Source organism: Globicephala melas, chromosome 16, assembly GCF_963455315.2.
Source record: "Globicephala melas chromosome 16, mGloMel1.2, whole genome shotgun sequence".
NCBI lineage: Eukaryota > Metazoa > Chordata > Mammalia > Artiodactyla > Delphinidae > Globicephala > Globicephala melas.
In genome coordinates, this window is record NC_083329.1 from 78,406,913 (window position 1) to 78,422,298 (window position 15,386).

The 15,386-nt window shown below is 51.1% G+C and overlaps 1 pseudogene; it reads left to right on the forward strand.

The window, feature by feature from the left end:
• Positions 1-14,232, forward strand: part of LOC115843499 (T-complex protein 1 subunit gamma pseudogene) — a 123,140-nt pseudogene extending 108,908 nt beyond the window's left edge.
• Positions 14,233-15,386: the final 1,154 nt, after the last annotated feature.

Below are 15,386 nucleotides of genomic sequence, written 5' to 3' on the forward strand. Positions count from 1 at the left end.
AGGAGACATCACAACAGAGCCCACCTTCATTAAGGATCATAAGAAGGTATTATGAACAATTTTATGCCCATACATTTGAAAATTTAGATAAACGGGTAAATTCCTAAAAAATACAGTTTATCAAAACTGACATACTGTATAGCACAGGGAACTATACTCAGTATTTTGTAATAACCTGTAAGGGAAAAGAATCTGAAAAAGAATATATATATATATATACACATATATATATATATGAATGAATATGCTCTTCAGCTGAAACTAACATATTGTAAATCAACTATACTTCAATGAAAAAAACTGACAAAAGAAAAACATATGAATCTTAACTAGTCCAATAATTATTAAACAGATTGAATCCTTAATTTAAAATCTTTCCACAAAGAAAACCCTAGACTCGGAGGCAATACCCTCAGAAGTGCATGCACGAATGCACCAGTTTATAGACACAGGGTATAAGAATGATCACAGCGGCACTACTTGCACTAGCCTTAAACTGGGAACAACCCAAATGTCCATCACGAGCAGAGCAGACGAGGAAAAAACAAAGCCGCGAAACACTGGCCTGCTTGTCCTGAAGCAGGGTACAGAGATAGTGGTTCTGTGGTGCTGGAAAAGGTTTTCATGGGAGAAATGCTGCTGATTGGAGCCTTGAGAGGGAGAGGAGATTCCTGCTGCTGGGTTGGTTGGGCGGGTGGGGAGGGAGCAGGGTGGGCAGGGACACTTGAGCCGGAGATGACACGATATATTTGGGAATGACAGGCACTTAGCATAGCTGGAGATTAGGAGCAAGGGCAGGGCGAGGCTGGAGGTGATTCTTGTTGGGCCAGGGAGAGCCACTGAAGGGTTTAAGCTGGGGCATAGTAGGACCAGAGCTTCCTGTTTTAGAGGGACACTGGTGGCTTTACTGAGGCTGAATGAAAACCAAGCCAGAAGGGAGGATTGGAGAGACATACAAGGTCAGACAGAAGGGGCTGAGGCCGTGGATGGTGCAGTTGCAGCAGAGGGTAGAGAGGAGGGGGTGGAAACAAAAACGTTACTAAGGCTGAATCTGTATGACTTGGAGACCTTCAGGGGTGAGGGAGAGAGGGAGGTGATCAGGACAGCCCTCAGGTCACTGGTTTGGGTGGACAGGTGGCTAGATCCCATCCTCTGGGGAGGGGTTGGGGAGGAGGAGGTCTTAGGTTTGGGGCCTATCGAGTGTGAGAACCCACTGTCCAGTAGGAAGCTAGGCATTTGGACGTGGGGCTCAGAGGTGAGATCTGCACTGGAGAGATTGGCCGTGAAAAGCAGCAGGTGATGCGAGTGGAGGGAGGACTCTCTGGCCAGCACCCTCGTGTCGGACGGTCGTGGGCTGTGGTGGGAAGGCTCCTATTGGGAAGAAAGCACAGGTCCTTCCTTTGAGGCTGTCTGCGTGTGCTGGGGCAGAAATTGTCACCCTGGCCGAGGGAGGGCTCCAGGGGAACGGAGAGCCCCTGGGTGGGGGGACCCAGGGACAGAAGGAAAACACGCCCTTCGATGTTAGGTGTCTCCCGCTTCCAGCATCGGTCTCCGGTAACTGGGCCTCTCTCCAGGCTTCTTGCTTCCTTAAACAATAAGGAATTAGGGCCACCGGGTTCCTGATGCTGAATTGTGTGCTTTTTGTATCATTGGCCCCATAAGGATTGCGAAGCTTCAGAATGACTTTTCTTGTCTGGGAATGGCACAGCCCATGGGGACTCTTTTCCTTCAAACTAAGAAACTTGACAGTTTCTATAGTTGTGTCAGCCTCAGGTTTGAAAACCATTCTGCACATGCGCAGTCCTGTGTGGTTTTCGGTTTACAGGACAGAGGCAGGAACACGTGTCTGTTGTTTTGGCGAACTTTATGATCAAAGTCTATGTAATTGATCGTAGGTATTTTGACGGAAAAGAGGAGGTAAGTCCCCATCTGGGGGACAGAAAACTAAGCTAAACGGACAGTTTAAAAACAGAAAGAAAGTAACCCAAGGAGACTAGATCAGACAACTTTGGAAAAATATAATGCAGGGGCAGCCTTTGTTTAAATAAATCTTACTGAGGAACCCAATAACTAACACAGGTCAGTGCTGAGCCACTTGGGACCCTGGAGCCCACACCTGTAGGTCTCCCATCCCCTTTTCCCACCACCCCCTGCTCCCCAGGCTCTACCCTGGGACAATCGCTAGCAGGTCACCATGGTCTGTGTCTGTCCTGCTCTATTTGCCCAGTACCCATGGGGTAGTGTATCCGGGCTCATCACTCGCATCTCTCAGTCGAGGAGACCTGACACACAGCCTGTTCATCTCCCTGCTGCTCCCGTCTGACCCTTATGTCACAGAGAGGCCACTGGCTCCTTTTTGTTTCCAAGAAATATTCCAGCCCATGTAGTTTTTCACCTGGGGCTTGGTCCCAAGGCCTCTGGCTTGAGTCGACCTGACATCCTGTGTCAGAAGGGGACAGTCTGCTCTGGCTTTGAGAGGAAGGAAGCCTAGAGGTGTGTGTATGGTCTGCGTGTGTGTGGGTGCTGGGTCCCCTTGGGGCCCCAGGCTCCACGTCCATGCGCTTCCTTGGGTGCAAGGGAAAGAGGACAGAGGTGGCTGGGGAGTAGGGGCCCCAGGGGCCCAGATCTGGAGGAATTGCTGAGCCATTAACTCGGAAAGTCTTCGAAGGACTGGGTGATTAGCGCACAAAGGGCACACTTAATTCATATCAGTAAACCTTACAAAGGCATGACCACTTTGGAATTTGCTTTTTAACCCAGTAAGGTAGATCCAGGAACTCAGCAAGATGAGGCTGTTCATTCAGAGGCCAAGGTCTGGCTGAACCACTCCAGGTCATCTCAGCTAGCTCTGCGGCTGGTCACCACTTCCCGCTGACAGTAGCAAGCGCTCACGGGGCGCTTAAGGGCTGCCACGCATTGTGTTCAGACCTCTGATCCATCCCTAAACTGACATGGAGGGCAAGCAGGGCAATCACAGCCAGTAAACACCCGTGGGCCCTCAGGGCCTGCTGGGCACTGTTCTAGCGCGTTCAGTGCCTCATCTCATTTCGTCCTCACAACACCCCCGAGAGGCAGAGGCTGTGGTGTTACACCAGAGGCTGGATAAAAGCAATGGTGAACATTGATTTATTGGTACGGGCTCACCATGCCATAGGTTGTGGTTTAAGCCCCTGGCCTGCACTGGTCCTGGGTGAGCTCTGGATGAATGGGAGGATCTGAGAGAGTGGTGACCATGGCAACGGCAAGCAACAGGGGTGAGAGCTGAGCAGGAAAGAGGCTTCAGGTGTTAGGGCCAGGGTGGAGCCCAGCAGAGAGCAGAACAGTTGGGGACCCCAAGCCGGGAAGCTCTCACCCCCCCAGCAGCTATACTTTGCATCCCTGTACAGAAATGCTACAGGTTTCCCGTTGAAGTTGGGAAAAGTGTGGGTTTATTAGGTCGTTTCCTAACCCCAGGAAAACTCAATTACGGATCTGTGAAGCACATTGTCTCTGTCTCCTGGTGAATTTGATGGGGCTAAGGCAGGCAGAGAACAGGAGGACCACCATGCAAAAAGCTGTGTTCAGAATCATCCCTCCCGATCTCACTCGTCGCTCGGCCCCAAAGGATGACAGAAGCCGGACGAGCACGAGGCTCAGGGAAGCCGGGGATGTTCTCAGGATTATCTTGTGGTTTTGGCATTTTCACTTTAAGCTTCTTGGGTTCAACTCCCTTGTTTATATATTTTCCTATGTAGGGAAAATGATCCTGTTAGATTTTTTCAGGGATCAGAAGGAATTGACCTTCCAGTTGGTGAACAGAAAATGTGGCTGCAAAAGAAATGAAGGATTCTCTAGATTCCAGCTTCCAAGCTGGCCAGTCCAGCTCCTTGTTTGGGACTCAGGGCTGGGGCAGGACACAGCCTAGGTGTCCCTTGAGCCAGTGCCTAGGTGTCAGTCGGCCAAAAGACATAGCTCCTGAGGAAGGAGGCCGACAAGCAAGCAGGTGACCGCATGAGTCTGTGACAACTCACTTTGCCATGAAGACTGGGAGAAAGCCACTTCCCACAAAGGCGCGTCGGCAAGCTGTCTGCCGTCTGCATCCCAGGTGATGCCGCCGAGAAGCGCAAGGGATACAGGCGAGGGAATTCACAGTGTGTCTTTTCATACTAGGTCTTGATCAACATTGCATGGAGGTGAGGAGAGAGAAGGCAGAGCTGCCCAGGTTCGGGAGGGGGCCCGGAGGGAGCTTCCCCACAGGGTGCCTGGAACCCGGGAAGGGGGTGGGGGGAGCGTGGCCAGAGCCAGCGGGCTCCCGGGGGACATAGAGAGAGTAAGGGTGCGCAGGCGGCTAGCGGGGAAGGGCAGGCAGGCGCTCAGGTGCGGGAAACGGGCTGCCCCACAGTGGGACTTAGGAACCAGCAACAGGATGCAAGGAAGGACAGAGGGGACGGGGGCCTCTTTTCCCCTGCGAAGGAACAATGGTCATTCTTCTACTGGAGGCTGACCTTCCCTAAGAGAGGAAAGGCCTCCTGGGCCAGGGGAGGGAGCAGTTTAAGGAAAGGGAAGAAAGGGGCCCCAGACGCCTGCGCTGTGACCCAGGCAAGCAAGAGGCCTTTGGAACGGACTTGGAATTTGATATGCCCCGTCTCCAGCACGAAAGAGCCAGGCCAGCTCCCGCTGACGGCTTTACCTGAGTGTGACTTCACGACTTTACGAGGCGCCACTGACGCAGCCTCCACCCCATCCATCCGTGGCCTCCAAGGACCCCAAGCTGCAGGCCTGGATGGGTCGCCGCGAAGCTGCCCAGGGCAAGGGTCTCACATGCCGCGTCATACGGTTCTTCTGTGAGACTTACCATCTATGCACACGGGAAGAAGGATTTCCCAGAAAAAATAGAGGAAGCTGGCCAATGTAATCAACTCACACAAACCCCTCCTCTTTCCAAATATGCCCCTATCTCCAAAACAATCAAAACGGCCCCATTAAATAACACTTATTCAGTACAAAGGAAGTACAGCATGATGGGATTACAAACCGGTTCCAAGGAAAACATTCCCAATTGTTAGGCATGCAACAATGGACAAAAAAGCTGAATGGCATTTCCATGTGAGGACTGTCGTGCTTGGGGCAAGCCCTTGAGAGCGCTTGAGTACCCAGTCTGGGGGTCACCTGGCGGCTCTCCCACGGTCGGTGCCCCCAGGGAGGCCGTCCCTCCCCTGCATTGTGTCCAGAAGGGGTGGAACATGGCTGGGGCTTGGCACTCCTCACATGCAAGAACTCACACGTCCACTGCCTGCACACAGTGACTCGGACATTTTCAGCCATATCTGCCTCTGGTCTCAGCCCTCGGTCCCCTCAGTCGGGGCAGGCCCTTTGCCGACAGCGGCTGGTGGCACTGAGGACTTCAGCTGACAGCAAGGAGGAGATGGTCATCAGGGGCTAAAGGCAGCTGAGATGGGGGAGTCTTAATTTGTCACCAAAAGAAGGGTTTGGGGGACGTTAGTGACAGCAGCCTCCTCCCCTCTTATGGGCTGAATTGTGGACCCTCTAATTCATGTGTTGTAGCTCCAACCCCTGGCGTGACTGTATTTGGAGACAGGGCTTTTATAGAGGTCATTAAGGGTGGGGCCCTGATGCCATAGGGTTAGTGTCCCTAGGCAAGAGACATCAGCGAGTGCCCTTCCTGTCTCTCTCACTCCCACTCTCCCCATGTGAGGACACAGCAGGAAGGTGGCCCTCTGAAAGCCAGGAATTGAACCCTCACCAGGAACCTGATCTTGGACTTCCAGAACTGTGAGAAGTAAGTGTCGGTTAGGCTGCCCAGTATTTTGTTATGACAGCCCACACTGAGACATCATCCAAAGGCAAATCTGAAAGACAAAAGGCACCGGGAAGTCTGGGAGCAAATGGACCCTAAAGGCCATCTCAGGCATCTGCCCAACCAGCTGATGAGGGCTGCCCTCCCAAGACCCCACCGAGTCTTCACCCAGGGACCAGGCCTGTGAACTCGCTCCTGTGCCTGTGTGTCAGCTTTTGTGTTTCCTTTATTGATGCAGAAAAGCAGAACCCCAAGAAGAGTAGACCCTTCTTCCAGTCTTCACTGTGCCTCACCTTCAGGCAAAAGGTTGGTGTGACCATCGCAGGCCATGTCACAGGGGGCCCTGTGCATCTTCAGGCAGGCGGTAAACAGCAGGGAGAGATAAATTCTTAATAAACCGAGGCCCATTTTTATGCAAATGTGCCTGCTGACAAAGAAGGAGGGAGCTAGAGCTACAAGATATTTATGACAGAGGGAAGCTGTTTGGAAACAGACGTTTTATGAGGCTCCCGCGAGGCACCAGCTGCTCTTTTAACATTTCTATTTCGGGGCTTTATGTAGGAAAGTGATTGCTCTATAAATAGCAGGGCAAACAAATTTGTGGGGGGGGGGGGTGGGGGTGGTCACTGTGTGGGGAGGCTGGGGCCCAGAGCCCTGGGGGACCTTGAGACCCTGTCACCCAGCTTCTGGGGGCTTCACAGACTTGACACCTCCCTTCTTGGTGATCTTTGAGGAGTTCCAAATTCTTCTCCTTTTCGCAATACCTCCATGCCTGCCTCTGGACTACTTCCTATTTTTTTTTTAACTTTTAAAATGTTTTTCTTTACTTTGTGTTTTGAAAGAAATTCATCCCTCAGAAAAGTTGCAAGATTATCCTGATAAGTGAAGTCAGTCAGACAGAGAAAGACGAATGTCGTATGATATTACTTATATGTGGATTCTAAAAAAGTGATACAAATAACGTATTTACAAAACAGAAATAGACTCGGAGACATAGTTGTGGTTACCAAAGGGGATAGCGGTGTTGGGGGGATAAATTAGGAGTTTGGAATTAACAGATACACACTACTGTATATAAAATAGATAAACAACAAGGTCCTGCTGTAGAGCACAGGGAACTCTACTCAATATTCTGTAATAACCTATAAGGGAAAAGAATCTGAAAGAGCATATGTGTGTGTGTGTGTGTGTGTGTTCGTGTGCGTGTGTGTGTGTATATATATACACACACACACACACACTGGATCACTTTGCTGTACACATGAAACTAACGTAACATTGTAAATCAACTCTACCTCAACTTTTAAAAAGTTGCAAGAATACTACAAGGAGCACCTGTACGCCTTTCACACCGATTTACAAGTTCACATTGTGCTTCTTCCCTCCCTATGAATGTGTATTATTTGTATTTTTTGCTGAGCCATTTGGGATTATGTTGCAGACCACAGGGTTCTTCAGGAAGCGAGTATCTCCTAAGAAGAAGGATTTTCTCTTGTGTTACCACAATATGATGATCAGTTTCACTACTGTGATCTAATGTGAAGTCCACATTCACATCTTCCCAGTTGTCCCAATAATCTTGTTATAATATCCCCCGCTCCCCGCATGTACGATCTTGTCCAGAATCATTCATCGCATTTCCTTGTCCTGTCTCTTTTAGTCTCCTTTAATCCCCAAGGATTCTATGGCCCTTCTTTGATTGTCACAGCACTGATATTTGGTAGTAAGGATCTGAATAGGGAAGCAGCATGACCACGAGAGCAAAAAAATAAGGGGTTTATCAGAGGATTTGTTTATTATACCATCATGGGAGAAGCCGGGAGGTGAAACCCTGGAAGGGGACGTTTGGGGGATCAGAGGAGGGTACTAACTTGGGGCCACTCGGAGGAGCTGGGAGGATGTGGATGGGGGCGGTACTCTGATGGGGCTTTGGGGCATGAGGTCTCTGTGGGTGAGCAGGGCGGGCAGCTGGGGAAGGGAGGGGACACGGAGCAGGGGAGAACGAGGACCACGCGTCTGTCCTCACGGCGCCCACCGGAGAAGCTGGTGCCTCCTCACAGAGCTGCATCCGCGCCTGCTCCAGACTTGGAGAAGCTGAAAGGACATTCCGCAGCCACCCACGGCGCAGAGGTGGCCCGGCGACAGACCACGGGAACCTCCGTGAGCCCTCCGAGCACCGCGGCGGCGGCTCCGCGTCCGCCATCCGGATTCCGTGCACATTCTCCGTCCATCCGCGCAGCCACGCTTCCTCTGCACACGCTTCTCTCCTCCCGTGAACGTGCGGCTGATGAACGTAGGACAAGTGAGCGTACCTGCCAGCTGTCCTTCGGTGTCAGCCCCCTCACCAGGCCGAGTCCCAGCCCTGTGCCCTGTCGCTGCCCTTTTCGTGTTTACCTCCCCATCACGTTCCCTGGTCTTGGCTTCTCGTCCTTGTGAGATGAGAGGCATCCCTGGGAGGACAGAGCCCAGTCCGTCCTGTTTACAGCTCAGCAGCCAGTCCAGCACCTGGCACAGAGTCTTGACTCACAAAATAGCTGGACAGATGCAGGGATGAACTGGTGGCTCTGCTTTTCTGGAAACCAGGCTGCCTGGGTGCTGACTTGTATGGTTAGGGTCTTGCGTTGGGCAGTGGCTTGGTGGATGGGCATAGCAGATGGGACCCACCCACCATTTCCAGTGGTGACTTTGTTCTGGGACAGAACTGCTATAATTAGGGCAGGATTCAATTCCACGGCCCAGAAAATTCAGTGTAACAGTGGCTTAAACAAGATAGGCGTTTATTTCTCTCTCACATAAACTGCATCCGGAGGGAAGTGACCATGGCATCCTTGGGGTCCCAGGCTCCCCTGACTCCCTACCCCACCCTCCCCAGGGAGTGGCCTTCTTCCTTCTAGTCCCCGATGGCTACACCCACTTTCAGGCAGCAAGAAGGACGACAGGACAGAAAAGAGACCGAAAGTGCAGCCATGGGCCACCTCTGCTTAACACCCCACTAACTGGCACTTACTCACGGGGCCAAGGAGCGGCAAAGAGGCCGGAACGTGATCTTATTCTGGGCAGCCGTGTGCCCAGGTTAAAATGCTGCTGCCGTGGAAGAAAAAAGAGTGGTCTTTCAGGCCCCCAGCCATCTTCGCCACAGTTGTGTTTGGGGGAAGGCCCTGCATCTTGTTTTTCACTGTTTCACATGCAGGATGGGCCCCATCTCTGCCAGGATGGGGAGGATGCACATCTTTATCTTCTCCTAGGAGTGGGGCAAGCTGACGGCTGTGTGTCACGATTGGATTGCTTGTGTTGAACGGCATGAGGGTGTCCACGATGCAAATACAAAAGTGCAGGGAGTAGGCCGCCCTTCAATGCATTGGGACAAGCCCCCAAAACAAAAAAACCAGCCAAGGCCCAAGGGCGGTTTATTAGAATGGAGAAAGGAGGTGGGGTGTGTGCCTTCGTACATTGGGGCCGCGGTTTCTTACGGTGGCTCACTGGCCGTTTTTGCTGCAGTGTGATTGAAAGAGTGTGTTTACTGTAGGGTGGGAATTTAAAGTCTCCTTTTAAAAGCATGATTCTCCTGGGAGCATGTCAGAGGCAGGGAAACTGCTCCCCAGAGAGCAGTTTCATAAGGACTCGTAGCTGAGTTTATTTTGTTTTATTAAAGCATGCCCAGCTGAACATTTCCTCCTGTTCTCATGCCTTTGGACTTGGAGGGCAGAAAGTGAATTGGCCTCTGAACAATACAGCGGGCAGGATGTGAACCAGGGATACCCCCTTGCTCTGTTCAGAGGGTGAATCACCCTGATTCCAAGCAGTCCCATTGGGGTGAGCAGGGGTAGGGGAGGGAGAAGCAAGTGCTTCTGGTAAAGGAAGTGTGTGGTTGTCTCAGCCAAATGGCACTTGAACATGAACTGCTGGTATTTATTCAAGTCTATTTCCCCACGTCCCCTGTCCTGGGACCTGGACTATTCCTATTATAGCCGTCACTTCTAGTCTGTGGGATCTGACCCGCACGGGGTGTGTGCCATTGTACTGGGTGTTACAGGGCTAGGGTTCATCCGTTTAGCTGCGTCAGTGTCCCTCTAAGCCCTTACTCTGTTTGGCAGTTCAGAGAGGCAAACGCAGGAATGCATACGTGTCAATCAACGGAGTGAAGGAAGCGCAAATCAGCCGTGACTGCGTTTATTGAGTGCGTACTATGCGCTGGGTCCTGAATGGACACGATCTCAGGACATCCTTTGAGGACAACCATGATTGTTATCTCACTTTGGAACAAGGAGGTTGTAGCAGCTGAGGAGCTTGCCTCCAGGTCTGCCTGTGATGGGGTTTGGGGTTCTGGGTGGGACACTCAAGCGGGGAAGCAGCCCAGCCCTTTAAGGCTGCCCAGGGGCACCTGTGCAGGAGAGAGAAGGGCTCTCTCACGGTGGGCGCTGCACGGGCTGTGATGCAGAGCGACATCCTCATGGGACCACCCCCGCCCTCCGCAAACAGACCAGTCAGGCAGCCTCTTTGCCACTATAGCAGCAGCCTCTGTGGTTGACAAAGGTCCTCCAGCTTATCTGGCCCCTGGTTTCCTGCGATATTAATGTTTACACCAAGACAATACCAGCGCTTTAGCTTTGGGTTAGAATGAAGCGCTTACCTCCTTCGAGCATGAGATCTCCCCTCCTGAACTTTTGCCTCTGAGTCCACACCAGCAGTTTAGCCCTTAATCATTTCCATCTGTCGGTTTCCACACATCTGCTGGTTTGTCAAGCTCTGGAGGGCAGGCACCAAGTATTTAAAATCCTCTGCCTGGCCCAGTGCTAATGTAGCCGAGAACAACAGATTCTTAAAGACTGATCGACAGATACAATAATAAAAAGGTTCCTTCCTCACCTTGTTGGTGTCTTTCGCAAAGCAGCATTTTTACTCCGTTAGTAACTCATTGTTTTCTCCTATGTCTAGTGGGAGAGAGATCTCAAAGCGTTTAGGGCTTATCGTTCTGCTGAGCTATGCGTGGGCCAATGCTTTTCCTACCACACAAGTCCGTGCATCTTCTGTTCTAGGGACAGACTCAAGCAGACAGAGATTGTGCTAACGTAGCACCACAGAGACCCCACCCTTCCCCTGAATCAGCGGGCCCCAACCTTTTTGGCACCAGGGACCGGTTTTGTGGAAGACAGTTCTTCCACGGACGGGGGTGCAGGGGAGGGTTCAGGTGGCAATGTGAGCGCTGGGGAGTGATGGGAACGGCAGGTGAAGTTCACTCACTCACCCGCCGCTCCCCTCCTGCTGTGCGGCCCGGCTCCTAACAGCGGGGTTGGGGACCCCTGCCCTAAATGCAATCCAGGGAATTCTCCTCCACCAAATAATGACTGTCACATCTCCATGCCTGAAGTAGTTGGCAGTTTTTACACCAAGTAGTCCTTTGTTTCTTCCCCACATGTCTTCCAGCTGTTTTCTTACGGCACTGACTGTGCCTGGGGCAATACTGCAAATGTATAAGTCACGCTCCCTGCCCTCAAGGAGCTTACGGGACAGTTGGGAATTGAGACCAAAAAAATAATAGAGAACCACAAATACGACACAGCCTCAAGACCTAAGTTTCAGACTGTGATTTGGAATCCATTCGTGGTGGATGGGCTGTAAAATAAGTTTAAGGGATCATAGTCAGCATTAAAAAAAATGAAATGGCTAAAATAGTAAAGATTAGAGTGTCTATGACATAGGTCGAATGAGAATTGTTTTGTAAAAATTTGGTTCTGTTTTACACAGAAATATAATGTTTCTTACCATAGGTCCTGGTCACATGTGTTTGAACACTTCTGACAAGCCAGGTGTGAGGTGAGTAGGGTCTGGCCTGTGAAGGAATGCCACGTGAAGGGCAGTAATTCTTCCTTTATTTTTTTTTTGCGGTACGCGGGCCTCTCACTGTTGTGGCCTCTCCCGTTGCGGAGCACAGGCTTCGGACGCGCAGGCTCAGCGGCCATGGCTCACGGGCCCAGCCGCTCCGCGGCATGTGGGATCTTCCCGGACCGGGGCACGAACCCGCGTCCCCTGCATCGGCAGGCGGACTCTCAACCACTGCGCCACCAGGGAAGCCCCAGGGCAGTAGTTCTTAACTTGTGTTTGCGTCATGGACCCTTGAGAGCCATTTGACAACGATTGCAAGTCCTTCTAGAAAACGTGCATATGGCTGACATTTTGCCTGTGATCTCAGTAGGTCCACAGACATTCTCTAGACCCCTTTGATCTGGCTTAAAGCCAGGAGGGAGGGAGCGGGGAGAGATTGGGGTCTACATTTCCCAGGGCCCTGAATTTCTGATGAGGAGAGAAGAGCATCCATCCATGGGAGGTCAACAAAGGCTTCCAAGGAGAAGTAGCTCATAATCCAATTCGTATTTTAGGAAGATTGTTCTGGAATCATTGGAGGCCAGAAGTCCAACTTGGAGGCTTTGTAATAATTCTTTGAGAAATGGTAGAGGCAGATACGTAGGAAGGCATATGGCTTGAGAAGTTTTGAGGGTTTAAAAAGAAGAAATCACTGGACTTGGTGTTGGATACAGGGGAAAAAAGGGAAAAGAAGGAGTCTAGGGTGGCCCCTGGGTTTCTAGTTTTAAGCAGACAACAATGCTCATCACCGCGTCGGGAATAAATAGAGAAAGAAAAGTAAGTTTGGGGAAGAGTATGAGTTTAGTCTTTTGTGGTTAAGGTAAACGCCAGGTATATATCCGGAACCCCAACATTCTTTCTATGGAAATAAAGAGCAAGTGACAATGAGGTATGCCTTGGGGTGGGGCTGAGCTGGCAGACGTGGAAGAGGGCTTTGTACTTCGTTTGGGTGGCTGTGTGGCTTGGTGGAACAGTTTGGAGATCCTGGGACAACAGCAGTGTTCTAAAGACTCTGAAATCCCCACTCACTGTGGAAATAGAAGGAGAGGCACAGCGGGTGAACTGGAGCCGGAGCAAAACGGTGCTTGGAATGAAGCTTGGGCCTCGGGGGGGTAAGGGGCACTGGGGGCATGTGTGTGTGTGTGTGGGGGGGCAATGTCCAGCCCCATCTGGAACTTGAGTTGGTGGGTGTGCCCAGTCCCATTCTGTAAGCACCTGTGAGGAAGAAGGGTCCTAACCCTAACACTGCATTCCCAGCTCATGTCCCGACTGTGTTCTTCTGTGCCTCTGGCCTGTTTCTGATCTCCCAGCCCCTGAGCTTCTGCCGGGTCCTGTTGATGGCTTGGCACTGAAGCCTCAAGCCTAATCCTTGGCGCTGCCCTCTCAGTCCTGACCTCTGCTGACCTCTGCCCCCATTCATCCACCGTTTGTCCTTGAACCCTGGACTGAACTTCTGCCAGCCTGTCTGGTCCACTGTCCTGTCTCATCCAGTCCTGTGGCCTGATTTCCGCTGAATTCCATTGAGGCTGCCAGTGGGAAACATATGAGAGACCAGGATCCCCAAGTCACTTCCAGGCCTGGGTACCAGCACCAACCATGTTGTTTCTGCTACAGAAGAAGATAGTGTCATTAGGAGCTTAATGTTTGTTCCCTCCTGATGCGTGCTCCTGGGAATCTGGGTTAGGGTCAAATCTGTATTTGATGATCTGGGCGAACTCCTTGACTGTTTGTTTCTAGAATTGCTAAATATTTCCAGATGTCAGTACAACACGTATGCCACGATGCTGTGATTGGCGCACTCCGTGCTGAAAAAAATTTTTTTCAAATAAGCAAAATGCATAAGATGAAATTAAATCTCCCTCTCTGCTCTCGGAAGTAGAACGCAACCTCCAGGATGCCATGCAGGTGTGCCACAATGTTCTCCTGGACCCTCAGCTGGTGCCTGGGGGTGGGGCTTCTGAGGTGGCTGTGGCTCATGCCTTGACAGAAAAATCCGAGGCCATGACTGGTGTGGAACAATGGCCATGTTGGGGTGTTGCCCAAGCCCTAGAGGTCATCCCTTGTACCCTTATTCATAACTGTGGGGCCAGCACCATCCGTCTACTTACCTCCCTTCGGGCCAAGCACACCCAGGAGAATTGTGAGACCTGGGACGTAAATGGGGAGACAGGTACTTTGGTGGACTTGAAAGAACTGGGCATCTGGGAACCATTGGTTGTAAAGCTGAAAACGTATAAGACAGCAGTGGAGACGGCAGTTCTACTGCTGCGGATTGATGACATCATATCGGGCCACAAAAAAAAGGGTGATGACCAGAGCCAGCAAGGCGGGACTCCTGATGGCTAGCCAGGAGTGAGCGGTGGCAAGGCGACCTCAACGCACAGAGCCAACAGTCTCCCCCTTCCCTGAGCTAGACTGCCAGGGACACTGTGGATGTCTTTGTTTGGAAGGGATCGGGTTGAGGGGCAGCCCCCGTCCCTTTCTGTCCCAGCTCAGTTTGCAAAAGGCTCTGACATGTAATTCTTCTCTATTGTAAGCTCTCCATTTAGTTTGCTTCCGATGATTAAATCTAAGTCATTTGCAAAAAAAAAAAAAAATCTCCCTCTCTGTCTGGAAGCCGCCATAAAGATGCTGCATTATTTACCAACCACAAGAGCCTTTCCTAGGCTGGGGCATGTGATCCTCGTAGCCCTTTTTCCAGCTGCTCGAACACACTTTGGCAGAGTTACTCCTAGCTCCAAATACCAGGATTACCCTATTCCCGTTCAGTGGTTCAGTGGTTCAGTGACTTGGCTCCCAGAGAAAAAGCAAAGGCAATTTCAGAATTCTGCTAACTCCTCAGATGGAACTAAATAATGGTCCCGACCTCATGGGGTTGTTGTGAAGATGAAGGGAGATGTGTAGAAAGCATCTAGTACAGCGCCGGGCACCTAGGGAGATCTTGGTCAAGGTCGTCTTTTTTCCTTAGGAGGCCATGTGATTCCCTACAGATTATCACATCAGCTGGGGCCTCTGGGGTGGGTTTGTCTGCAGTTGAGAAATTGATCGAGAGTCTCCAGGAGGCTATGTAAGAAAAGAAGTGGGTAGAAAGAAGAGCAGTTAAGGAAGGAAGACCTAAGTTTGAATCCTAGCTTTGCTTCTTCCTCCCTGAGTTTTGCTGAGTCTCCGTGTTTTCATTTGTCAATGGGAAGAATGCCTTTCTCAGCGGGCCGTTGGGAAGACCAAGTAGGAAAAAGGGCTAATGGTAAATTATCAAGCAGCAATTATTACTGTGACCTCCCTCACTTCTTTTTAAATTAATTAATTTAATTAATTTTTCGCTGTGTTAGGTCTTCGTTGCTGCTCGTGGGCTTTCTCTAGTTGTGGCGAGCAGGGGCTACTCTTCTTTGCTGTGCGCAGACTACTCATTGCAGTGGCTTCTCTTGTGGAGCACGGGCTCTAGGTGTGCAGGCTTCCGTAGTTTTGGCACGTGGGCTCAGTAGTTGTGGCACACAGGCTTAGTTGCTCCATGGCATGTGGGATCTTCCTGGACCAGGGCTCGAACCCGTGTCCCCTGCATTGGTAGGCTGATTCTTAACCACTGCGCCACCAGGGAAGTCCCCTCCCTCGCTTCTTGTAGCGAGTTTTCAGGAGGGCATCTCATTCTCAGATATCTTCTTGGGTGTTACAAAATTGCTTTACCGTAGGTGCTGACCTACATTCATTCATTCATTCATTCATTTATTCA